The sequence below is a fragment of the Ranitomeya variabilis genome, chromosome 2 (assembly GCF_051348905.1).
Source record: "Ranitomeya variabilis isolate aRanVar5 chromosome 2, aRanVar5.hap1, whole genome shotgun sequence".
Taxonomy (NCBI): domain Eukaryota; kingdom Metazoa; phylum Chordata; class Amphibia; order Anura; family Dendrobatidae; genus Ranitomeya; species Ranitomeya variabilis.
The window spans coordinates 842108772-842135400 of NC_135233.1; the positions used below are offsets into that span (position 1 = coordinate 842108772).

The 26629-nt window shown below is 43.4% G+C and overlaps 1 long non-coding RNA gene across 1 annotated transcript in view; it reads right to left on the minus strand.

The window, feature by feature from the left end:
• LOC143809965 (uncharacterized) overlaps positions 1-26629 on the minus strand; it is a 45299-nt gene that overhangs the window by 14308 nt on the left and 4362 nt on the right. The window contains exon 2 of the long non-coding RNA XR_013222561.1: positions 4391-4583. This is a non-coding gene — a long non-coding RNA (uncharacterized LOC143809965). The remainder of the gene's footprint in view (positions 1-4390; positions 4584-26629) is intronic.

Consider the following 26629-nt stretch of genomic DNA (forward strand, 5'->3'; position numbering starts at 1 on the left):
AAACGCGCGCATTTTAAGCAAAGAAGGCTGCCGGTTCCCTCGGTAAGGTGCAGGCTGCGTCGGAGAGGTGAGTATATCAATATTTTTTATTTTAATTCTTTATTTTACACATTATATCGATCCCGATACCGATTCCCGATACAACAAAAGTATCGGATCTCGGTATCGGAATTCCAATACCGCAAATATCGGCCGATACCCGATACTTGCGGTATCGGAATGCTCAACACTAGTCTTCAGGTTCTTTTTGAAGGTTTCGATGGTAGGCGAGAGTCTGATGTGTTGTGGTAGAGGGTTCCAGAGTAGGGGTGATACGCGAGAGAAATCTTGTATACAATTGTGGGAAGAGGAGATAAGAGGGGAGTAGAGAAGGAGATCTTGTGAGGATCGGAGGTTGCGTGTAGGTAAGTACCGGGAGACGAGGTCACAGATGTATGGAGGAGACAGGTTGTGGATGGCTTTGTATGTCATGGTTAGGGTTTTGTAGTGGAGTCTCTGGGCAATGGGGAGCCAGTGAAGGGATTGACAGAGGGGAGAGGCCGGGGAATAGCGGGGGGAGAGGTGGATTAGTCGGGCAGCAGAGTTTAGAATAGATTGGAGGGGTGCGAGAGTGTTAGAGGGGAGGCCACAGAGCAGGAGGTTGCAGTAGTCAAGGCGAGAGATGATGAGGGCATGGACTAGGGTTTTTGCAGATTCTTGTTTTTTTTCATTTCCTTTAATTCTTGAAGGGCTTTCCTTTGCTTGTACGAAAGATTATTGTTTTTATTATTATTTATTCCTTCTTGATTGTCCTCAGCGGGGAGGGGATATAAAAAGACGCCTCCTTGCCAGAGAAGCATTCTGGATTTATAATTTACAAACCAGATATCCATGTGGCCTCAGTAGGAAGAACGAAATAATGTATCATTATTGCTAATGCATCATTATTGTTAAAATTCTCTTGTTTTTGTTCTTCTTTTTTAATGGTGTTGTTAAAATATTTATCACTGTGTTTTTTTAACAATTAAATTATATGTCACCTGAGTAGTCTTAGGGAGAAATCCCGATCAGGACCTTTCGGGAGAGTCAGGTGACCATTATAGCTCTTGTGAGTGGCCACCAGTGAACATTAGAAAAGAACAATCAACACACAGCTATGCAATGACTAAGATCATATCAGATCAAAATGCGTCGCATTAGCTCTTCTTTTTCACCAGTATGCATTCCTGTTTGTGCAAGGATTTATTAAGATGAAGAAACTTTTAAATGGATAAAGAATCACTAATTTTAAGGAGCTGGAACGTCACATTTTTTTTCTACCTTCTGCTACTACTCATTGGATGTATGCAGGGAAATATGTGACTGGTGTAATATCAGATGTCTGTAGCCACAGTATACAGTAGTGGACGGTTACACTCTGCCCCAAGCTCAGGGGTTCCCACTCAGACCTACACTGCACGTATAACGTGCATATACAGTTAAGCCCTGTGGTAGATCTCTCTGCACCACCGCACTCTGTTCTGTAGGCCACAGATCGCTTTATGCCTCAGGTCTACAGAGCAACGCATGCTGAGGACGTCAGAGTCCTGGCGCGTTGCCGTCATTGCACTGCGCCGGGACTCTGATGTTTGGTGCGGAAATCAGCGCTATGCAGCGCATTGCCTTGCCGCTAGACTTGTCAGGATCCTGAGTTAGATGAGTATATGATTTTTTTTTTTATTAAAACTTGTGGTGTGATGTGGGGGCATCATAAACAATGGGGGAACCTTATACATAGCATGAGAAATCCCGAAACTGTGTGGGGCCCTCATACATTTTAGGGACTATTTCAGCAGCCACTATATAACTTGGGGACTAATGCTGGGGCCATTATACAGCTTGGGGCAAATGCATGGGCCATTATCCAGTTTGCAAGCTAATGTCGGAGGGCATTATATAGTTTGGGGACTAATTCGGGGGCCATTATACAGTTTGGGAGCTAATGTACGGGGGGTCATTATACAGATTGGGGCTAATGTGGTGGGCATTGTACAGTTTTGGGACTAATGCTGGGACCATTATGCAATTTGGGAACTAATGTGGAGGAGCATTATACTGTATAGTTTGGGAGCTAATGTGGGGACCATTATACAGTTTGGGGACTAATGCGGGGGACATTATACAATCAGAGGAGATGTGGAACCACCGTACTGTGTATAGTAGAGCTGTGAAACCACCATACTGTGTATAGTGGAGCTGTGGAACATCGTACTGTGTATTGGGGAGCTGTGGAACCACCACACAGTGTATAGTGAAGTTGTGGGCCCATCATACTGTGTATAGTGGAGCTCTGGGACCACCATATTGTGTATACTGGAGCTGTGGAACCGACGTACTGTTTATAGTGAAGCTGTGGAACCACCGTACTGTGTAAAGTGGAGCTGTGAAACCACCATACTGTGTATAGTGGAGCTGTGGAACATCATATTGTGTATTGGGGAGCTGTGGAACCACCATACTGTGTATAGTGAAGTTGTGGGCCCATCATACTGTGTATAGTGGAGCTCTGGGACCATCGTACTGTGTATAGTGGAGCTGTGGAACCGCCGTACTGTGTGTAGTGGAGCTGTGGGCCCATCATACTGTGTATAGTGGAGCTCTCGGACCACCATACTGTGCATAGTCGAGCTGTGGAACCGATGCACTGTGTATAGTGGAGCTGTGGAACCACTGGACTGTGTATAGTGGAGCTGTGAAACCACTGTACTGTGTATGGTGGAGCTGTGGAACCACCGTACTGTGTATAGTAGAGCTGTGGAACCACCGTACTGTGTATAGTGGAGCTGTGGAACCACCGTACCGTGTATAGTGGAGCTGTGGAACCACCATACTGTGTATAGTGGAGCTGTGGAACCACCATACTGTGGATAGTGCAGCTGTGAAACCACCGTACTGTGTATAGTGGAGCTGTGGAACCACCATACTGTGCATAGTGGAGCTGTGGAACCATAGTACTGTGTGTAGTGGAGCGGTGGAACCACCATACTGTGTATAGTGGAGCTGTGAAACCACCATACTGTGAATAGTGGAGCTGTGGAACCACCGTACTGTGTATTGGGGAGCTGTGGAACCACCATACTGTGTATAGTGAAGTTGTGGGCCCATCATACTGTGTATAGTGGAGCTCTGGGACCACCGTACTGTGTATAGTGAAGCTCTGGGACCACCATACTGTGCATAGTGGAGCTGTGGAGCCGCAGTACTGTGTGTAGTGGAGCGGTGGAACCACCATACTGTGTATAGTGGAGCTGTGGAACCACAACACTGTGTATAGTGGAGCTGTGGAACCACCGTACTGTGTAGAGGGCAGTGGTGGGAACATCATATTGTGTATAGAGGAACTGTGGGTGTATTAAACTGTATATATGGGAGCAGTTTGCCCATCATAATGTATATAGAGTAGTTGTACATTGGGGACTCAGGGAACATTAGTAGATGTTAAGTGGGTACTTAAAAAGCTTATTTGTTATAGGGGCACTCAGAGTACAATGGCCATCAAACGTGCACATGGGACATTATTACTTTCTAGGTGAAAAATGTGGACACTTTTCTAGTGCATTTGCACAGTGCATTAATATTTTCTAGGGGGCAATTTTACCATCTAGAAGGCACAAAGTTGTATGCATGTTTGTATGCATGTTTGTATGCCTTTGAGAAAGGACCGTTTTTAACGGGTCTGAAAAGTTTCAGGCGTTGGGGGTCCCTCCCTATGTACTGTTTTTTACTGATGAAGATGTCTGAATAAAGAAAATTATTTTTTAAGAAAAGGACTCCTGTGCCGGAAAAATGTTTTGATTCTACATGTGCTTATTCGTGGTAGTCAGCCACTGAATTCCAGGCATGGATGGTCTCTAGCATATTCTGGTGAGCAACTATCCTCCTTCCCCTTCCTTTAATACAGTATATTCATATTTTCGCTTGTACAATTGATTTTTAAAAATAAAAATTAAAGCAATTTACTTTTTAAACTCAATCCCTGCTAAACTACCTGGATTGTCCCTCCTTCCTGCTGCTGAACTCTCACATTGCTCAGTACAAGCTGCAGCTGTGAATCAGGCTGAGTGGGACAGAGATAGAGATAGATTTGTCAGTGCTCTCAGTTTTTAGAATGACTCATATAATGCACATTTTAATATTAGCATTTTACAGCCATATTGACATGGATTAAAAAAAAATAAGTACACCAGCCTTATCAGATCTAGCATATTCATTTATTGTTTTCCGTCTGTAAGTTTAAAATCCTCCTTAAAGGTGGGAATTGCCCTAATTTTTTAAAATTGTGATTAAATTAATGTCATCTTTACTTTTTCATTTAGTAAAAAAGGATACTTATAGGATAAAAAGTATTACAAGCAATGACATATACAAGTACCTTCATTAGTGTCCTATGATGAAGCTGAAATTTGATTGTAAAAAGATTTCCAATGAGAGGTAGCGGAGTTGGTCCAGGGGGCAGAAGAGCAGCAGATTGACGAAGTTTCATGAACTGAATACTGAAGAGACCCAACAGTAGAACCAGAAGTACCCAGATAACATCCATCCTCCTGGGGTTTACAAATTGATATCTAAAATATGTTGGAAAATATTTAAAGGTAACATAAAATTAATGCATTACTGTTTAAAACTGCAATGTTTTAAAATTGTGCATATTCACCAATTGGCCCTCAAAAAGGGAAAACTTATGCACCCCTGTACTACAGCATTCCGATTCTAATCCTAAGCCCTACCACTATGGGAATAGGTATAGGATAGGCGATAACTTCCCAGTACAACCCCTGGCAAAAAGTATGGAATCACCGGCCTTGGAGGATGTTCATTCAGTTGTTTAATTTTGTAGAAAAAAATCAGATCACAGACATGGTGCAAAACTAAAGTCATTTCAAATGGCAAATTTCTGGCTTTATGAAACACTAAACGAAATCAAGAACAAAAAATGTGGTAGTCAGTAATGGTTACATTTTTTAACCAAGCATAGGGAAAAAATTATGGAATCACTCAATTCTGAGGAAAAAATTATGGAATCATGAAAAACAAACAAACAAAAAACACTCCACAACATCACTAGTACTTTGTTGCACCACCTCTGGCTTTCATAACAGCTTACAGTCTCTGAGGCATGGACTTAATGAGTGTCAAACAGTACTCTTCATCAATCTGGCTCCAACTTTCTCTGATTGCTGTTGCCAGATCAGCTTTGCAGATTGGAGCCTTGTCATGGACCATTTTCTTCAACTTCCAACAAAAATTTTCAATTGGTTTGAGATCCGGACTATTTGCAGGCCATGACATTGACCTCATGTGTCTTTTCTCAAGGAATGTTTTCACAGTTTTTGCTCTATGGCAAGATGCATTATCATCTTGAAAAATGATTTCAACATCCCCAAACATCCTTTCAATTGATGGGATAAGAAAAGTGTCCAAAAATCAACATAAACTTGTGCATTTATTGAAGATGTAATGACAGCCATCTCCCCAGTGCCTTTACCTAACATGCAGGCCCATATCATCAATGACTGTGAAAATTTGCATGTTCTCTTCAGGCTGTCATCTTTATGAATCTTATTGGAACGGCACTAAACAAAAGTTCCAGCATCACCTTGCCCAATGCAGATTCGTGATTCATCACTGAATTTGACTTTCATCCAGTCATCCACAGTCCACGATTGCTTTTCCTTAGCCCACTGTAACCTTGTTTTTTTCTGTTTAGGTGTTAATGATGGCTTTCGTTTAGCTTTTCTGTATGTAAATCCCATTTCCTTTAGGCGGTTTCTAACAGTTCAGTCACAGAAGTTGACTCCAGTTTCCACCCATTCTTTCCTCATTTGTTTTGTTGTGCATTTCCTGTTTTGGAGACATATTGCTTTAAGTTTCCGGTCTTGACGCTTTGATGTTTTCCTTGGTCTACCAGTATGTTTGCCTTTAACAACCTTCCCATGTTGTTTGTATTTGGTCCAGATTTAAGACACAGCTGACTGTGAGCAACCAACACCTTTTGCAACATTCCGTGATGATTTACCCTCTTTTAAGAGTTTGATAATCCTCTCCTTTGTTTCAATTGACATCTCTCGTGTTGGAGCCATGATTCATGTCAGTCCACTTGGTGCAACAGCTCTCCAAGGTATGATCACTCCTTTTTATATGAAGACTAACGAGCAGATCTAATTTGATGCAGGTGTTATTTTTGGGTATGAAAATTTACAGGGTAATTTTTTCCTCAGAATTGAATGTTTCCGTAATTTTTCCCTATGCTTGGTTCAAAAAAGTAACCATTACTGACTACCACATTTTTTGTTCTTGATTTCTTTTAGTGTTTCTTAAAGCCAGAAAGTTGCCATTTGAAATGACTTTAGTTTTGTGCCATGTCTGTGATCTGCTTTTTTTCTACAAAATTAAACAACTGAATGAACATCCTCCAAGGCTGGTGATTCCATAATTTTTGCCAGGGGTTGTAGTTGGCTGTCTGACCTCTGGAATCCCCACCGATCCTGACTGTGAATAGAGGGGATGTGTGCATGATCAACCAATGCTCCATTCACATGCCACAGATTCAGTGGGGATTCCAGTGGCCAGACCCCCAGCAATAGGCAAATTAACCCTTACGTATGAGTTTGAAACTTTAGATAACCCCTATTAAACAGGTCATTGAGGAGTAATATTTATATGCCCATAGGTTTGCAGACCTAGAAAACAATAAAAACACCAATGCAGAGGTATTGGGGGGATACACTGAGACTCCTGTACATGCATCACATAGAATACACTAAGACGGCTGTGTATAATTTACATAGGATACACTGAGACCTTGCTGTATATATTCTGTACTTCATAGGATACATTGAGACCTTGCTGTATATATATTGTACCTCATAGGATACACTGAAACACTGCTGTATATACACACATAGAATTGTGTGGAAAGAAAAAAGTGGAAAAATCTGCGCTGCCGGTGGATGGTAATAAATCCAGGTACACACTAAGATAATGTGCATTTTTTTATTTTGGCTATGCATTTCAAAGTACCTTCTTCAGGAAAAACAAACAATATGACAAATGACCGTTTACAGCCATATAAATATACTGGAGACATTTAAAAAAAAATGTGGAGTGTAAAGAAAGTGACATGACGTGTCAAAGTTCACCTTGGACACTTTGATATTACAAAAAAAGATTAAAGAAGAAATAACGGTAGTAAAAGGTTAAAAAATGTATCACTGCATATTGCTCATAAAATGCATTAAAATTGGAAAAATAAAGATATAAATGTATAATTGTGTATTGTGGTTGTTTTTTCATTTAAAATAATTATAATGTGGTGTAGAAATATCAGTGGACATACAGGACTACAACTCACGAAGTCATGTTTAAACAGGATTAGTGTGAGTGACATGTTGAAGTGCCACAGAGGAGATTGAGTGAACCAAGTTGATAGATACAAATGAAGAGCCTGATGGAGCGGGTTTATTCACTATAATTTTATTTCTAGTCCTTCATGTACACTGATATTTCTACACCACATTATAATTATTTTAAATGAAATAAACAACCACAATACACAAACATATATTCATATCTTTATTTTTCCAATTTTAATGCTTTTTTTTTATAAGTAATATGCAGTGATACATTTTTTAACCTTTTATTACCATTATTTATTCTTTAGTCTTTTTTTGCAATACCGAAATGCCCAAGATGAATGTAGACACACTTTTTTGTTTTAATCTCCCCAATATATATGGCTGTAACCTGCCATTTGTAAGGCTACGTTCACATTTGCGTTGTGCGCCGCAGCGTCGGCGCCGCAACGCACAACGCAAACAAAAACGCAGTTGCGTTTTGAACAAAAAACGCAGCGTTTTGCGCCGCATGCGCCCCCCAAAGTCTAGACGATGTTTGGCATTTTTATTAGAAAACGCATGCGTCGTACAACGCACCAAAACGCATGACAACGCATGTACATGCGGCGCCATGCGGCCCCAATGTTAAAGATAGGGCCGCACGACGCATGCGTTTTGTTGCGGCGACGACGCTGCGGCGCACAACGCAAATGTGAACCTAGCCTTATATGGTTTTTCTGTCCTGAAGAAGCATGGTACTTTGAAATGCATAGACTAAATAAAAAAAATCTCACATTGTCTTAGTGTTTATCTGAATTTATTACCATCCACCAGCAACGCAGATTCTTCCACTTTTTCATTTCCACACAATTCTACTTGGTCCCTGGACCTGCTGCTGCTGGGATTATATGCTCATTCATCATATCACCCGAATGCAGTGCGATTCCCGCAGACGCTGAGGCCGGCGTCACACTGGCGAGTTTTACGGACGTATGAGCACAGAAAATACACCCGTAAAATACGCATAACACACGGCCCAATGATTCTCTATGGCCCAGCTCCTATCAGCCGTATTTTACTGATCCGTATTATACGGTCTTCTACGGCCGTACAAAATCGCAGCATGCTGCGTTTGTCACCGTATTGCGCAAAAAAATCGCCCATGAAAGTCTATGGTGGCGAGAAAAATACGGATTACACACGGACCAGCAGTGTGACTTGCGAGAAATACGCAGCGGTGTTATAGAGAAAAGCCGGCTTTTCATTTCTCCGTGGAATGAATGGAAAGCAGGGTGACCTGCAGTTACCTTGAGTCACAGTGAGGCGCCCTCTGCTGGATGTCCTCATATGAACTCGAGCGTGGGAACTTTTACCAGGCTCTAGTTCATGAGGACATCCAGCAGAGGGCGCCTCACTGCAACTCAAGGTAACTACAGGTCATTCCCCTGTAATCCATTCATTCCCAGGGGTTTTACAGCCACGAGCACTGCTTTAGCACAGCTCCTGGCTGTAAAATGATTTAACCCCTTCAGATGGATTTACTTCGTGGGACTTGACCTGAGAGACGGAAGGTATGAGATATTGTTGAGTTTTTATTTTTTCTTTGTTACAGGACGAGGGTCATCAGGTGGATTACCAGTATAATAAAATATTACAACAACCTGTGTCTTTATTTCATTAAAATACTTTTAAAAAATGTGTGTGTGTTTTATTAACCATTTCGTACTATTGTATTAATAATGGATAGGTGTCATAATTGACGCCTCTCCATTATTAATCTGGCTTAATGTCACCTTACAATAGCAAGGTGACATTAACCCTTCATTACCCCATATCCCACCGCTACACTGGAGTGGGAAGAGAGTGGCCAAGTGCCAGAATAGGTGCATCTTCCAGATGTGCCTTTTCTGGGGTGGCTGGGGGCAGATGTTTGTAGCCAGGGGGGGCCAATAACTATGGACCCTCTCTAGGCTATTAATATCTGCCCTCAGTCACTGGCTTTACCACTCTGGTGGAGAAAATTGCACGGGAGCCCACGCCAATTTTTTCCGCCATTTAACCCTTTATTTTACAAGCTACAGCGCCCAAATTTTGCACATACACACTACTAACATTAGTAGTGTGGAATATACAAAAAAAAAAGGATATGAGATGGTTTACTGTATGTAAACCATGTCTCATATCATGTTGGGTTTGGGAAGGAGAAATGAAAAGCCGGCAATTGAATTACCGGCTTTTCACATATCTCGCGCTGAATTAAATATAAATACAGTATACAGTTAGGTCTATATATATTTGGACAGAGACAACATTTTTCTAATTTTGGTTATAGACATTACCACAATGAATTTTAAGCAAAACAATTCAGATGCAATTGAAGTTCAGACTTTCAGCTTTCATTTGAGGGTATCCACATTAAAATTGGATGAAGGGTTTAGGAGTTTCAGCTCCTTAACAAGTGCCACCCTGTTTTTAAAGGGACCAAAAGTAATTGGACAATTGACTCCAAGGCTATTTCATGGACAGGTGTGGGCAGTCCCTTCGTTATGTCATTCTAAATTAAGCAGATAAAAGGCCTGGAGTTGATTTGAGGTGTGGTGCTTGCATTTGGAAGGTTTTGCTGTGAAGTAAACATGCGGTCAAAGGAGCTCTCCATGCAGGTGAAACAAGCCATCCTTAAGCTGTGAAAACAGAAGAAAAAAACATCCGAGAAATTGCTACATTATTAGGAGTGGCAAAATCAACAGTTTGGTGCATCCTGAGAAAGAAAGAAAGCACTGGTGAACTCATCAATGCAAAAAGACCTGGGCGCCCACAGAAGACAACAGTGGTGGATGACCGCAGAATAATCTCCATGGTGAAGAGAAACTTCTTCACAACAGCCAACCAAGTGAACAACACTCTCTGTCATGATCTCTGCAGGCAGAGATCATAGCAAGCCTATAGAGGGACAAGCTCTCGGAAGATGGAACTATACTGACCATGAACTAAGCCTGCCGCGCAACTAGAAATAGCCAGGTAGCATTTCCTATTTATCGCTAGATGCCCAGCTCTGGCCTAAGACCTAAATAGCTAGCAGAGGGAAATATAAGACCTGGCTCACCTCTAGAGAAATATTCCAAAGAAGACAGTAGCCCCCCACATATAATGACGGTGAGTTCAGATGAAACAACAAACGCAGCAGGAAAATAGTCTTAGCAAATTTGAGGTCCGCTTACTAGATAGCAGAAGACAGATAGTATACTTTCATGGTCAGCAGAAAAATACTAACAAAACACCATCCAGAGATTACCTTAAACTCTGGCATTAACTCATAACGCCAGAGTAGCAATCCCTGATCGACGAGAGCTTTCCAGACACAGTAACAAAACTTCAGCTGCGAACTGGAACAAATAGGCAAAACAAAACATGGACAAAAGTCCAACTTATCAGTAGTTGTCTAGAAGCAGGAACAAGCACTGAGAGGCATCAGATAACATTGTTGACCGGCAAGAAACCACCAGAGAAATGAGCTTAAATAGCGACACCCACTACTGATGGAATCAGGTGAAACAGGAAAGAGGATGACAAGTCCAATTCCACAAGCGGCCACCGGGGGAGCCCAGAATCCAAATTCACAACAGTACCCCCCCCTCAAGGAGGGGGCACCGAACCCTCACCAGATCCACCAGGGCGACCAGGATGAGCCCTATGGAAGGCACGAACAAGATCAAAAGCATGAACATCAGATGCATTGACCCAAGAATTATCCTCCTGGCCGTAACCCTTCCAGTTGACCAGATACTGGAGTTTCCGTCTGGAAACACGAGAGTCCAAAATTTTCTCCACAACGTACTCCAACTCACCCTCAACCAACACCGGAGCAGGAGGCTCAACAGAAGGTACAACAGGTACCTCATACCTGCGCAATAACGACCGATGAAAAACGTTATGAATGGAAAAGGACGCAGGGAGGTCCAAACGGAAAGAAACAGGATTAAGAATCTCCAATATTCTATAAGGGCCGATGAACCGAGGTTTAAACTTAGGAGAAGAGACCCTCATAGGGACAAAACGAGAAGACAACCACACTAAATCTCCAACACAAAGCCGAGAACCAACACGACGATGACGGTTGGCAAAACGCTGAGTCTTCTCCTGGGACAACTTCAAATTGTCCATAACCTGCCCCCAGATGTGATGCAATCTCTCCACCACCGCATCCACTCCAGGACAATCCGAGGATTCCACCTGACCGGAGGAAAATCGAGGGTGAAACCCCGAATTACAGAAAAACGGGGACACCAAGGTGGAAGAACTGGCCCGATTATTGAGGGCGAACTCTGCCAATGGCAAAAAAGCAACCCAATCATCCTGGTCAGCAGAGACAAAACACCTCAGATATGTCTCAAGGGTCTGATTAGTCCGCTCGGTCTGGCCATTAGTCTGAGGGTGAAAAGCAGATGAAAAAGACAAATCTATGCCCATCCTAGCACAGAATGCCCGCCAAAATCTAGACACAAATTGGGTACCTCTGTCAGAAACAATATTCTCAGGAATACCGTGCAATCGGACAACATTCTGAAAAAACAGAGGAACCAACTCAGAAGAAGAAGGCAACTTGGGCAGAGGAACCAAATGGACCATTTTAGAGAAACGGTCACAGACCACCCAGATGACAGACATCTTCTGGGAAACAGGCAGATCTGAAATAAAATCCATCGAGATGTGTGTCCAAGGCCTCTTAGGAATAGGCAAGGGCAACAGCAGTCCGCTAGCCCGAGAACTACAAGACTTGGCCCGAGCACAAACGTCACATGACTGCACAAAGACTCGCACATCTCGTGACAGAGAAGGCCACCAGAAGGATCTTGCCACCAAATCCCTGGTACCAAAAATTCCGGGATGACCTGCCAATGCAGAAGAATGAACCTCAGAGATGACTCTGCTGGTCCAATCATCCGGAACAAACAGTCTATCAGGCGGACAACGATCCGGTCTATCCGCCTGAAACTCTTGCAAGGACCGCCGCAGATCAGGAGAAACGGCCGACAAAATTACTCCCTCCCTAAGGATACCTGTGGGTTCAGAATTACCAGGAGAGTCCGGGTCAAAACTCCTAGAAAGGGCATCTGCCTTAACATTCTTAGAACCCGGTAGGTATGACACCACAAAATTAAAGCGAGAAAAAAATAAAGACCAGCGCGCCTGTCTAGGATTCAGGCGTCTGGCAGTCTCAAGATAAATCAAATTTTTGTGGTCAGTCAATACCACCACCTGATGCCTAGCCCCCTCGAGCCAATGGCGCCACTCCTCAAACGCCCACTTCATGGCCAAAAGCTCCCGATTCCCAACATCATAATTCCGCTCTGCGGGCGAAAATTTGCGAGAAAAGAAGGCACAAGGCCTAATGACGGAGCAGTCGGAACCTTTCTGCGACAACACTGCCCCAGCTCCGATCTCCGAAGCGTCAACCTCAACCTGAAAAGGCAGATTCACATCAGGCTGACGCAACACAGGGGCAGAGGCAAAACGGCGCTTAAGCTCCTGAAAGGCCTCTACAGCATGAGGGGACCAATTAGCAACATCAGCGCCTTGTCTGGTCAAATCAGTCAGTGGTTTAACGACATCCGAAAAACCAGCAATAAATCGGCGGTAAAAGTTGGCAAAGCCCAAAAATCTCTGAAGACCCTTAAGAGAGGAGGGCTGAGTCCAGTCACAAATAGCTTGCACCTTGACGGGATCCATCTCAATGGAAGAGGGAGAAAAAATATACCCCAAAAAGGAAATTTTCTGGACCCCAAAAACGCACTTAGACCCCTTCACACATAAAGAATTAGACCGCAGAACCTGAAAAACTCTCCTGACCTGCTGGACATGAGAGTCCCAGTCATCAGAAAAAATCAGAATATCATCCAGATATATTATCATAAATTTATCCAGAAAATCGCGGAAAATATCATGCATAAAAGACTGGAAAACTGAAGGGGCATTAGAAAGACCAAAAGGCATGACCAAATACTCAAAGTGGCCCTCGGGCGTATTAAATGCGGTCTTCCACTCATCCCCCTGCCTGATCCGCACCAAATTATACGCCCCACGAAGATCAATTTTAGAGAACCACTTAGCACCCTCTATACGAGCAAACAAATCAGTAAGCAATGGCAATGGGTATTGATACTTAACAGTGATCTTATTCAGAAGCCGATAATCAATACATGGTCTCAAAGAGCCGTCTTTTTTTGAGACAAAGAAAAACCCAGCTCCCAAGGGAGAAGAAGATGGACGAATATGTCCCTTTTCCAAAGACTCCTTTATATATTCCCGCATAGCAGCATGTTCCGGCACAGACAAATTAAACAAACGACCCTTTGGATATTTACAACCCGGTATCAATTCTATGGCACAATCGCACTCACGGTGCGGAGGTAACGACCCAAGCTTGGGTTCGTCAAAGACGTCTTGATAATCAGAGAGGAACTCAGGGACTTCAGAGGGAATGGACGACGAAATAGAAACCAAAGGTACGTCCCCATGAATACCCTTACATCCCCAGCTCAACACAGACATAGCTCTCCAGTCCAAGACTGGGTTGTGAGACTGCAACCATGGCAATCCCAGTACCAAATCGTCATGTAAATTATACAGCACCAGGAAACGAATAATCTCCTGGTGATCCGGATTGATACGCATGGTTACTTGTGTCCAGTATTGTGGTTTATTATTAGCCAATGGGGTGGAGTCAATCCCCTTCAGAGGAATAAGAGTCTCCAAAGGCTCTAAATCAAAACCACAACGATTGGCAAAGGACCAATCCATAAGACTCAGAGCGGCGCCAGAGTCAACATAGGCGTCCGTGGCAATGGATGACAAAGAGCAAATCAGGGTTACAGACAAAATAAACTTAGACTGAATGGTGCCAATGGAAACAGACTTATCAAGCTTCTTTGTACGCCTAGAGCATGCCGATATAACATGAGTAGAATCCCCACAATAGAAACACAATCCATTCTTCCGTCTAAAATTCTGTCGCTCGCTCCTGGACAGAATTCTATCACACTGCATACTTTCTGGCGTCTTTTCCATAGACACCGCCAGATGGTGCATCGGTTTGCGCTCCCGCAGACGCCTATCAATCTGAATAGCCATTGTCATGGACTCATTCAGACCTGCAGGCAAAGGGAACCCCACCATAACATCCTTAACGGCATCAGAGAGACCTTCTCTGAAAGTTGCCGCCAAGGCGCACTCATTCCACTGAGTAAGCACAGACCATTTACGGAATTTTTGGCAGAAAACTTCAGCTTCGTCTTGCCCCTGAGATAGTGCCATCAAAGTTTTTTCTGCCTGAAGTTCCAAATGAGGTTCCTCATAAAGCAAGCCCAAGGCCAGAAAAAACGCATCCACATCGCGTAACGCAGGATCCCCTGCTGGCAATGAGAAGGCCCAATCTTGAGGGTCACCCCTGAGCAAGGAAATCACAATCCTAACCTGCTGAGCAGGGTCTCCAGCTGAACGAGACTTCAGGGACAAATAAAGCTTACAATTATTTCGGAAATTCTGGAAGCTAGCTCTATTCCCTGTGAAGAACTCCGGCAAAGGAATTCTCGGCTCAGATACCGGAGCATGTACCACAAAATCTTGTAAATTTTGTACTTTCGTGATGAGATTATTCAAACCCGCAGTTACACTCTGGAGATCCATTATTGTCAGGTGCACACAGAGCATACAGAGATTAGGAGGAGAGAAAAAAGACTGCAGCAAGGCAGACTGGAGGAAAAAAAAAAAAAAATTCCAGCAGACTTCTTATAACTCTCCTTTCTCAACCTGGGTCTTTAACACTTTAAGGTCCGGTCAAACTGTCATGATCTCTGCAGGCAGAGATCATAGCAAGCCTATAGAGGGACAAGCTCTCGGAAGATGGAACTATACTGACCATGAACTAAGCCTGCCGCGCAACTAGAAATAGCCAGGTAGCATTTCCTATTTATCGCTAGATGCCCAGCTCTGGCCTAAGACCTAAATAGCTAGCAGAGGGAAATATAAGACCTGGCTCACCTCTAGAGAAATATTCCAAAGAAGACAGTAGCCCCCCACATATAATGACGGTGAGTTCAGATGAAACAACAAACGCAGCAGGAAAATAGTCTTAGCAAATTTGAGGTCCGCTTACTAGATAGCAGAAGACAGATAGTATACTTTCATGGTCAGCAGAAAAATACTAACAAAACACCATCCAGAGATTACCTTAAACTCTGGCATTAACTCATAACGCCAGAGTAGCAATCCCTGATCGACGAGAGCTTTCCAGACACAGTAACAAAACTTCAGCTGCGAACTGGAACAAATAGGCAAAACAAAACATGGACAAAAGTCCAACTTATCAGTAGTTGTCTAGAAGCAGGAACAAGCACTGAGAGGCATCAGATAACATTGTTGACCGGCAAGAAACCACCAGAGAAATGAGCTTAAATAGCGACACCCACTACTGATGGAATCAGGTGAAACAGGAAAGAGGATGACAAGTCCAATTCCACAAGCGGCCACCGGGGGAGCCCAGAATCCAAATTCACAACAACTCTCCAGGAGGTCGGCGTATCAATATCCAAATCTACCATAAAGAGAAGACTGCATGAAAGTAAATACAGAGGGTTCACTGCACGGTGCAAGCCACTCATAAGCATCAAGAGTAAAAAGGCTATACTGGACTTTGCTAAAAAACATCTAAAAAAGCCAGCACAGTTCTGGAAGAACATTCTTTGGACAGATGAAACCAAGATCATCCTCTACCAGAATGATGGAAAGAGAAAAGTATGGCGAAGGCGTGGTGCAGCTCATGATCCAAAGCATACCACATCATCTGTAAAACACAGCGGAGGCAGTGTGATGGCTTGGGCATGCATGGCTGCCAGTGGCACTGGGTCACTAGTGTTTATTGATGATGTCACACAGGACTGAAGCAGCCGAATGAATTCTGAGGTATTCAGACCCACACTGTGTGCTCAGATCCAGCCAAATGCAGCCAAACTGATTGGTCATCATTTCATACTACAGATGGACAACGACTCAAAACATAAAGCCAAAGCAACCCAGGAGTTTATTAAAGCAAAGAAGTGGAATATTCTTGAATGGCCAAGTCAGTCACCTGATCTTAACCCAATTGAGCATGCATTTCACTTGTTAAAGACTAAACTTCAGACAGTAAGGCCCACAAACAAACAGCAACTGAAAACCACCGCAGTGAAGGCCTGGCAGAGCATCAAAAAGGAGGAAACACAGCGTCTGGTGATGTCCATGAGTTCAAGACTTCAGGCAGTCATTGCCAACAAAGGGTTTTCAACCAAGTACTGGAAATGAACATTTTATTTAAAATTATTTAATCTTTCCAATTACTTTTGGTCCCTTTAAAAACAGGGAGGCACATGTCAAGGAGTTGAAACTCCTAAACCCTTCATCCAATTTTAATGTGGATACCCCCAAATGAAAGCTGAAAGTCTGAACTTCAACTGCATCGGAATTGTTTTGTTTAAAATTCATTGTGGTAATGTCTATAACCAAAATTAGAAAAATGTTGTCTGTGTCCAAATATATATGGACCTAACTGTATATATATATATATATATATGTGTGTGTGTCTCAATGACATATATATATATATATATATATATATATATATATATATATATATATATATATACAGTTAGGTCCATATATATTTGGACAGAGACAACATTTTTCTAGTTTTGGTTATAGACATTACCACAATGAATTTTAAACAAAACAATTCCGATGCAGTTGAAGTTCAGACTTTCAGCTTTCATTTGGGGGTATCCACATTAAAATTGGATGAAGGGTTTAGGAGTTTCAACTCCTTAACATGTGCCTCCCTGTTTTTAAAGGGACCAAAAGTAATTGGACAGATTAAATAATTTTAAATAAAATGTTCATTTCTAGTACTTGGTTGAAAACCCTTTGTTGGCAATGACTGCCTGAAGTCTTGAACTCATGGACATCACCAGACGCTGTGTTTCGTCCTTTTTGATGCTCTGCCAGGCCTTCACTGCGGTGGTTTTCAGTTGCTGTTTGTTTGTGGGCCTTACTGTCTGAAGTTTAGTCTTTAACAAGTGAAATGCATGCTCAATTGGGTTGAGATCAGGTGACTGACTTGGCCATTCAAGAATATTCCACTTCTTTGCTTTAATAAACTCCTGGGTTGCTTTGGCTTTATGTTTTGGGTCATTGTCCATCTGTAGTATGAAATGACGACCAATCAGTTTGGCTGCATTTGGCTGGATCTGAGCACACAGTATGGCGGCTCTGAATACCTCAGAATTCATTCGGCTGCTTCTGTCCTGTGTGACATCATCAATAAACACTAGTGACCCAGTGCCACTGGCAGCCATGCATGCCCAAGCCATCACATTGCCTCCACCGTGTTTTACAGATGATGTGGTATGCTTTGGATCATGAGCTGCACCACGCCTTCGCCATACTTTTCTCTTTCCATCATTCTGGTAGAGGTTGATCTTGGTTTCATCTGTCCAAAGAATGTTCTTCCAGAACTGTGCTGGCTTTTTTAGTTGCTTTTTTTAGCAAAGTCCAGTCTAGCCTTTTTCTTCTTGATGCTTATGAGTGGCTTGCACCGTGCAGTGAACCCTCTGTATTTACTTTCATGCAGTTTTCTCTTTATAGTAGATTTGGATATTGATACGCCGACCTCCTGGAGAGTGTTGTTCACTTGGTTGGCTGTTGTGAAGAAGTTTCTCTTCACCATGGAGATTATTCTGCGATCATCCCGCACTGTTGTCTTACGTGGGCGCTCAGGTCTTTTTGCATTGATGAGTTTACCAGTGCTTTCTTTCTTTCTCAGGATGCACCAAACTGTTGATTTTGCCACTCCTAATATTGTAGCAATTTCTCGGATGTTTTTTTTTTCTGTTTTCACAGCTTAAGGATGGCTTGTTTCACCTGCATGGAGAGCTCCTTTGACCGCATGTTTACTTCACAGCAAAACCTTCCAAATGCAAGCACCACACCTCAAATCAACTCCAGGCCTTTTCTCTGCTTAATTTAGAATGACATAACGAAGGGACTGCCCACACCTGTCCATGAAATAGCCTTGGAGTCAATTGTCCAATTACTTTTGGTCCCTTTAAAAACAGGGTGGCACTTGTTAAGGAGCTGAAACTCCTAAACCCTTCATCCAATTTTAATGTGGATACCCTCAAATGAAAGCTGAAAGTCTGAACTTCAACTGCATCTGAATTGTTTTCCTTAAAATTCATTGTGGTAATGTCTATAACCAAAATTAGAAAAATGTCGTCTCTGTCCAAATATATATGGACCTAACTGTATATATATATATATATATATATATATATATATATATATATATACAGTTATATGAAAAAGTTTGGGCACCCCTATTAATCTTAAGCTTAATGTTTTATAAAAATTATTTTTTTTTGCAATAGATATTTCAGTTTCATATATCTAATAACTGTTGGACACAGTAATGTTTCTGCCTTGAAATGAGGTTTATTGTACTAACAGAAAATGTGCAATCTGCATTCAAACAAAATTTGACAGGTGCATAAGTATGGGCACCTCACCAGAAAAGTGACATTAATATTTAGTAGATCCTCCTATTGCAAAAATAACAGCGTCTAGTCGCTTCCTGTAGCTTTTAATGAGTTCCTGGATCCTGGATGAAGGTATTTTTGACCATTCCTCTTTACAAAACAATTCCAGTTCAGCTAAGTTTGATGGTCGCCAAGCATGGACAGCCCTCTTCAAATGATCCCACAGATGTTCAATGATATTCAGGTCTGGGGACTGGGATGGCCATTCCAGAACAGTGTAATTGTTCCTCTGCATGAATGCCTGAGTAGATTTGGAACGGTGTTTAGGATCATTGTCTTGCTGAAAGATCCATTCCCTGCGTAACTTCAACTTTGTCACTGATTCATGAACATTATTGTCAAGAATCTGCTGATACTGAATCTATGCGTCCCTCAACTTTAACAAGATTCCCGGTGGCGGCATTGGCCACACAGCCCCAAAGCATGATGGAAGCTCCACCAAATTTTACTGTAGGTAGCAAGTGTTTTTCTTGGAATGCTGTGTTTTTTTGCCACCATACATAACGCCTTTTTGTATGACCAAACAACTCAATCTTGGTTTCATCAGTCCACAGGACCTTCTTCCAAAAAGAAATTGGCTTCTCCAAATGTGCTTTTTGCATACCTCAGCTGACTGTTTGTGGCGTGCTTGCAGAAACGGCTTCTTTTGCATCACTCTCCCATACAGCTTCTCCTTGTGCAAAGTGCGTTGTATAGTTGACCTATGCACAGTGACACCATCTGCAGCAAGTTGATGCTGCAGCTCTCTGGAGGTGGTCTGAGGATTGTCCTTGACTGATCTCACCATTCTTCTTCTCTGCCTTTCTGATGTTTTTCTTGGCCTGCCACTTCTGGCCTTAACAAGAACTGTACCTGTGTTCTTCCATTTCCTTACTATGTTCCTCACAGTGAAAATTGACAGGTTAAATCTCTGAGACAGCTTTTTGTATCCTTCCCCTGAACAATTATGTTGAATAATCTTTGTTTTCAGATCATTTGACAGTTGTTTTGAGGAGCCCATGATGCCACTCTTCAGAGGAGATTCAAACAGGAGAACAACTTGCAAGTGGCCACTTTAAGTAGCTTTTCTCATGATTGCATACACCTGGCTATGAAGTTCAAAGCTCAATGAGGTTACAAAACCAAAAAAAGTGCCTTAGTAAGTCAGTAAAAAGTAGGTAGGAGTATTTAAAACAAGAAAATGATAAGGGTGCCCATACTTATGCACCTGTCAAAGTTTGTTTGAATGCAGATTGCACATTTTCTGTTAGTACAATAAACCTCAGTTCAAGGCAGAAACATTACTGTGTCCAACAGTTATTAGATATATGAAACTGAAATAGCTGTTGCAAAATTTTTTTTTTTTATAAAACATTAAGCTTAAGATTAATAGGGGTGCCCAAACTTTTTCATATAACTGTATGTATATACTGTATATATGTTTTAACCCCTTTCTGACATTGGATGTACTATCCCGTCGAGGTGGGGTGGGCCCGTATGACCACCGACAGGATAGTACGTCCAGCGCGATCGGCGGCGCTCACGGGGGGAGCGCAGCCGATCGCGGCCGGGTGTCAGCTGACTATCGCAGCTGACATCCGGCACTATGTGCCAGGAGCGGTCACGGACTGCCCCCGGCACATTAACCCCCGGCACACCGCGATCAAACATGATCGCGGTGTGCCGGCGGTACAGGGAAGCATCGCGCAGGGAGGGGGCTCCCTGCGTGCTTCCCTGAGACCCTCGGAGCAACGCGATCTGATCGCGTTGCTCCGAGGGTCTCCTACCTCCTTCCTCGCTGCAGGTCCCGGATCCAAGATGGCCGCGGCATCCGGGTCCTGCAGGGAGGGAGGTGGCTTACCAAGTGCCTGCTCAGAGCAGGCGCTGGTAAGCCTGCAGTGCTCTAAGTCAGATCGGTGATCTGACAGAGTGCTATGCAAACTGTCAGATCACCGATCTGTGATGTCCCCCCCTGGGACAAAGTAAAAAAGTTTAAAAAAAAATTTCCACATGTGTAAAAAAAAAATAATAAAAAAAAAATCCTAAATAAAGAAAAAAAAATATATATATTATTCCCATAAATACATTTTTTAATCTAAATTAAAAAAACCAAAACAATAAAAGTACACATATTTAGTATCGCCACGTCCGTAATGACCCCACCTATAAAACTATATCACTAGTTAACCCCTTCAGTGAACACCGTAGGGGGAAAAAAAAAAATGGAGGCAAAAAACAATGCTTTATTATCATACCGCCGAACAAAAAGTGGAATAACACGCGATCAAAAAGACGGATATAAATAACCATGGTACCGCTGAAAACGTCATCTTGTCTCGCAAAAAACGAGCTGCCACACAGCATCATCAGCGAAAAAATAAAAAAGTTATAGTCCTCAGAATAAAGCGATGCCAAAATAATTATTTATTTTATAAAATAGTTTTTATCGTATAAAAGCGCCAAAACATAAAAAAAATGATATAAATGAGGTATCTCTGTAATCGTACTGAACCGAAGAATAAAACTGCTTTATCAATTTTACCAAACGTGGAACGGTATAAACGCCTCCCCCAAAAGAAATTCATGAATAGCTGGTTTTTTGTCATTCTGCCTCACAAAAATCGGAATAATAAGCGATCAAAAACTGTCACGTGTCCGAAAATGTAACCATTAAAAATGTCAACTCGTCCCGCAAAAATCAAGACCTCACATGACTCTGTGGACCAAAATATGGAAAAATTATAGGTCTCAAAATGTGGAGACGCAAAAACTTTTTTGCTATAAAAAGCGTCTTTTAGTGTGTGACGGCTGCCAATCATAAAAATCTGCTATAAAAATGCTATAAAAGTAAATCAAACCCCCCTTCATCACCCCCTTAGTTAGAGAAAAATAATAAAATTAAAAAAAATGTATTTATTTCCATTTTCCCGTTAGGGCTAGGGTTAGGATTAGGGTTAGGGCTAGGGTTAGGGCTAGGGTTAGGGCTAGGGTTAGGGCTATGGTTAGGGCTATGGTTAGGGCTAGGGTTAGGGTTAGGGTTAGGGATAGGGTTAGGGCTAGGGTTAGGGTTAGGGCTAGGGTTAGGGTTGGGGCTAAAGATAGGGTTAGGGTTGGGGCTAAAGTTAGGGTTAGGATTACTGTTATGACCCCAATGGCGAGGGTCTCAGAGATATCAGCAAGTCTGCGAAGTGCAAAAATCCAGCTCATAGGGCAGTGGTAACTGGGTTGACCATATATCTACTCCTAACGCCAACACTAGAAGTAGCCGGGGAACATGCCTACGTTGGTCGCTAGATGTCTCGCGCCAGCCGGAGGACTAACTACCCCTAGAAGAGGAAAACAAAGACCTCTCTTGCCTCCAGAGAATAGACCCCAAAAGTAGGATACAAGCCCCCCACAAATAATAACGGTGAGGTAAGAGGAAATGACAAACACAGAGATGAACTAGGTTTAGCAAAGAGAGGCCCGCTTACTAATAGCAGAATGTAGTAAGATAACTTATATGGTCAACAAAAACCCTAACAAAATTCCACACTGGAGATTCAAGAACCCCCGAACCGTCTAACGGCCCGGGGGGAGAACTCCAGCCTCCCTAGAGCTTCCAGCAAGGAAAGGATACAGATAATGAACAAGCTGGACAAAAATGCAAACAAAAACAAATAGCAAAAAGCAAGAAAGCGGACTTAGCTTAATCACGCAGGAACCAGGATCAGTAGACAAGAGCACTACAGATTAGCTCTGATATCAACGTTGCCAGGCATTGAACTGAAGGTCCAGGGAGCTTATATAGCAACACCCCTGACCTAACGACCCAGGTGAGCATACAAGGGATGATAGACATACCCAGAGTAAAATCACTAGTAGCCACTAGAGGGAGCCAAAAGGTAAATTCACAACAGTACCCCCCCCTTAGTGAGGGGTCACCGAACCCTCACCAAGACCACCAGGGCGATCAGGATGAGCGGCGTGAAAGGCACGAACTAAATCGGCCGCATGCACATCAGAGGCGACCACCCAGGAATTATCCTCCTGACCATAGCCCTTCAACTTGACCAGGTACTGAAGCCTCCGCCTGGAGAGACGAGAATCTAAGATCTTCTCCACCACGTACTCCAACTCGCCCTCAACCAACACCGGAGCAGGAGGCTCAGCAGAAGGAACCACAGGCACAACGTACCGCCGCAACAAGGACCTATGAAATACATTGTGAATGGCAAACGACACCGGAAGATCCAGGCGAAAGGACACAGGATTAAGGATCTCCAATATCCTGTAAGGACCAATGAATCGAGGCTTAAATTTGGGAGAGGAGACCTTCATAGGAACAAATCGAGAAGACAGCCATACCAAATCCCCAACACGAAGTCGGGGACCCACACCGCGGCGGCGGTTGGCAAAACGCTGAGCCTTCTCCTGTGACAACTTCAAGTTGTCCACCACATGATTCCAGATCCGCTGCAACCTATCCACCACAGAATCCACTCCAGGACAGTCAGAAGGCTCCACATGTCCCGAGGAAAAACGAGGATGGAAACCGGAGTTGCAGAAAAATGGCGAAACCAAGGTGGCAGAACTAGCCCGATTATTAAGGGCAAATTCAGCCAACGGCAAGAAGGTCACCCAATCATCCTGATCAGAAGAGACAAAACACCTCAAATACGCCTCCAGAGTCTGATTAGTTCGTTCCGTTTGTCCGTTAGTCTGTGGATGAAAAGCGGAGGAAAACGACAAATCAATGCCCATCCTACCACAAAAGGATCGCCAGAACCTGGAAACAAACTGGGATCCTCTGTCCGACACAATATTCTCAGGAATGCCGTGCAAACGAACCACGTTCTGGAAGAACACAGGAACCAGATCAGAAGAGGAAGGCAGCTTAGGCAAAGGAACCAGATGGACCATCTTGGAGAAACGATCACATATCACCCAGATGACAGACATGCCCTTAGACACCGGAAGATCCGAAATGAAATCCATAGAGATGTGTGTCCAAGGTCTCTTCGGGACAGGCAAGGGCAAGAGCAACCCGCTGGCACGAGAACAGCAAGGCTTAGCTCGAGCACAAGTACTACAGGACTGAACAAATGACCGCACATCCCTTGACAAGGAAGGCCACCAAAAGGACCTGGCCACCAGATCTCTGGTGCCAAAAATTCCCGGGTGCCCTGCCAACACTGAGGAATGAACCTCGGAAATGACTCTGCTGGTCCATTTAGCAGGCACAAACAATCTGTCAGGTGGACAAGAGTCAGGCCTACCAGCCTGAAATCTCTGCAACACACGTCGCAGATCTGGAGAAATAGCTGACAAGATAACTCCTTCCTTAAGAATACCCTCAGGTTCAGCGACTCCAGGAGCATCAGGCACAAAGCTCCTAGACAGAGCATCGGCCTTCACATTCTTAGAACCTGGTAAATACGAGACCACAAAGTCAAAACGGGAGAAAAACAATGACCAGCGGGCCTGTCTAGGATTCAGGCGTTTAGCAGACTCGAGATACATCAAATTCTTGTGATCAGTCAAGACCACCACACGATGCTTAGCACCCTCGAGCCAATGACGCCACTCCTCAAATGCCCACTTCATGGCCAACAACTCCCGATTGCCCACATCATAATTTCGCTCTGCCGGCGAAAACTTCCTAGAGAAAAAGGCACAAGGTCTCATAGTAGAGCAACCAGGGCCTCTCTGCGACAAAACGGCCCCTGCCCCAATCTCCGAAGCATCCACCTCAACCTGAAAGGGAAGCGAGACGTCAGGCTGGCACAAAACAGGCGCCGAAGTAAACCGGCGTTTCAACTCCTGGAAAGCCTCCACGGCAGCAGGAGCCCAGTTAGCTACATCAGAGCCTTTCTTGGTCATATCCGTCAGTGGTTTAACAACGCTAGAGAAATTTGCGATAAAACGACGGTAGAAGTTAGCAAAACCCAAGAACTTCTGAAGACTCTTAACTGACGAGGGTTGAGTCCAATCATGAATAGCTCGGACCTTGACTGGATCCATCTCCACAGCAGAAGGGGAAAAAATGAACCCCAAAAAGGGAACCTTCTGTACACCAAAGAGACACTTTGAGCCTTTTACAAACAAAGAATTTTCACGCAGAATCTCAAAAACCATCCTGACCTGCTCCACATGCGAGTCCCAATCATCAGAAAAAACCAGAATATCATCCAGATAAACAATCAAAAATTTATCCAGATACTTCCGGAAAATGTCATGCATGAAGGACTGAAAAACTGAAGGTGCATTAGAGAGCCCAAATGGCATCACCAAGTACTCAAAATGACCTTCGGGCGTATTGAATGCGGTTTTCCATTCATCGCCCTGCCTAATGCGCACAAGGTTGTACGCACCACGAAGGTCTATCTTGGTGAACCACTTGGCACCTTTAATCCGGGCAAACAAATCTGACAACAGCGGCAAAGGATACTGAAATTTGACAGTGATCTTATTTAAAAGCCGATAGTCAATACAAGGCCTCAAAGATCCGTCCTTTTTGGCCACAAAAAAGAATCCCGCACCAAGAGGGGAAGAAGAAGGACGGATATGCCCCTTCTCAAGAGACTCCTTGATATATGAACGCATCGCGGTATGTTCAGGTACCGACAGATTAAACAGTCTCCCCTTAGGAAACTTACTGCCAGGAATCAAATCTATTGCACAGTCACATTCCCTATGAGGAGGCAGTGCACTGGACTTAGACTCGCTGAAGACATCCTGATAATCAGACAAATACGCCGGAACTTCCGAAGGCGTAGAAGATGCAATAGACAAGGGCAGGGAATCTCCGTGAATTCCATGGCAGCCCCAGCTTGACACTGACATAGCCTTCCAGTCCAAGACTGGATTATGGGTCTGCAACCATGGCAAACCCAAAACAACCAAATCATGCATTTTATGTAGAACAAGAAAACGTATTACCTCCCGATGTTCGGGAGTCATGCACATGGTAACCTGTGTCCAAAACTGCGGTTTATTTTTTGCCAATGGCGTAGAGTCAATGCCCCTAAGAGGGACAGGATTTTCCAATGGCTCAAGCACAAATCCGCAGCGCTTGGCAAATGACAGATCCATAAGGCTCAGGGCAGCACCTGAGTCCACAAACGCCATGACAGGATACGATGACAGTGAGCAAATCAAAGTTACAGATAGAATAAATTTAGGTTGCAAATTACCAATGGCGACCGGACTAACAACCTTAGTAAGACGTTTAGAGCATGCTGAGATAACATGTGTAGAATCACCACAGTAGTAACACAAGCCATTCTGGCGTCTATGAATTTTCCGCTCATTTCTAGTCAGGATTCTATCACATTGCATTAAATCAGGCGCCTGTTCAGACAACACCATGAGAGGATTTGCGGTTTTGCGCTCCCGCAACCGCCGGTCGATTTGAATAGCCAGGGCCATAGAATCATTCAGACCTGTGGGAATGGGAAAACCCACCATCACATTCTTAATGGCTTCAGAAAGGCCATTTCTAAAATTTGCAGCCAATGCACACTCGTTCCACTGGGTCAGCACGGACCATTTCCGAAATTTTTGGCAATACACTTCGGCCTCGTCCTGGCCCTGAGACATCGCCAGCAAGGCTTTTTCTGCCTGAATCTCAAGATTGGGTTCCTCATAAAGCAAACCGAGCGCCAGAAAAAACGCATCAATGTCAGCCAATGCCGG